This window comes from Calliphora vicina, chromosome 2 (genome assembly GCF_958450345.1).
Source record: "Calliphora vicina chromosome 2, idCalVici1.1, whole genome shotgun sequence".
In the NCBI taxonomy this organism is placed as follows: Eukaryota; Metazoa; Arthropoda; class Insecta; order Diptera; family Calliphoridae; genus Calliphora; species Calliphora vicina.
In genome coordinates, this window is record NC_088781.1 from 121,623,661 (window position 1) to 121,624,860 (window position 1,200).

General features: G+C 30.2%; 1 long non-coding RNA gene across 1 annotated transcript; it reads right to left on the reverse strand.

Annotated features, from left to right (window-relative positions):
• Nucleotides 1-234: 234 nt before the first annotated feature.
• Nucleotides 235-842, reverse strand: LOC135949808 (uncharacterized). The gene is made up of 3 exons (XR_010575901.1): nt 739-842; nt 508-673; nt 235-438 (listed from the first exon to the last, which is right to left on the reverse strand). It is a non-coding gene; the product is annotated as an uncharacterized LOC135949808 (long non-coding RNA).
• Nucleotides 843-1,200: the final 358 nt, after the last annotated feature.

The window sequence follows — 1,200 nt, forward strand, 5'->3', positions numbered from 1 at the left end:
AAAAAACGAATGTAATATTACTGTAATTTGCTTAATAAATTTGCAACAGAAGAAAAATCCTCAGACTTCAAATCAAAAAAATACTGCTCTAAAAATGACCATACTTGCTTGCTTTTCGGGGAATATTCAGTATTAAAAACGTAGGATAACTTTATAATAATGTCTATACATTTCATGTAAGAAGGACACTTCCACTTCAGGCCATCACAAAATTGGAAAAATCTGGTCCAACAACCATTACTCTTGGCTGAAGTCTTTCTTTTCTTTCTGCATACATTTCAACAATTTGCAGGATTCTTGGTTCAATATCATTAAGAGTTGGTACTAAAGTGACGAAGTCTGTTTGAGCATCGGCTATCGAAGGCTTATGTTCTTTATTAAGACGTTGTGGCTGTAACAAAGCGTGAAGCAGTATTGTACATATACAATACTTACAATCTGAATAGAATTATAAAAATTAGTAAATGCGAAATTTTACATATGTCAATATTTGAAAGAATATTTTACCTTTATTAATATTTTCATTCCGTAGATATTGTAGGTAAAATTCTCTTGATGCACGGTCTTTAATTTCATTGTCAAAGACTTTAACCAACTTTTTATAAAAAGTTTCCAACTTTAGGAATAACTTATTTACTTTGTCTGGGTACAAAAAATCAAAATCTATATCGACCTTTTCAAAACAAAATAGATATTAAAAGTTAAGTTAAATCAGAACAAATAAATTTCAATACTTACAAGATCATAACCCAAGAAATCATTGTATCGCGGCCATTCTTTAAAAATATTCGTCAAAGAACTGGCATTTTTTATCTCATCCATTCTAATTTTCCTTGTTTCCCTCCAGAATGAAAGTACCTGTTCCCTTGGACTGCAATTGTGCTGCAGCCAGTACTTTTGCTCGAAATATTTATCTTTGAGGGAGAAAGATAGATGTTTAAAGATTTACATACATATCTATATTACTTTAAGAAATTTTATATATCCATACCGCTATCAAAATCTTTAAAAGTTTCCTCCGCAGTACTGCCACTATAGTCATCGAATTTTCCTTTTTCAACATTAGTCCAACGAGAAAATAATTTTCCTGTTGGATTTTTCTTCCCGTCTTTCCGTTTCAAAAAGTATGTTTCCTAGAATAGCCAAAACTGTTAATAAAAATATATGTACATTAAATAAAATTTGGTTTAGATTTCTTAC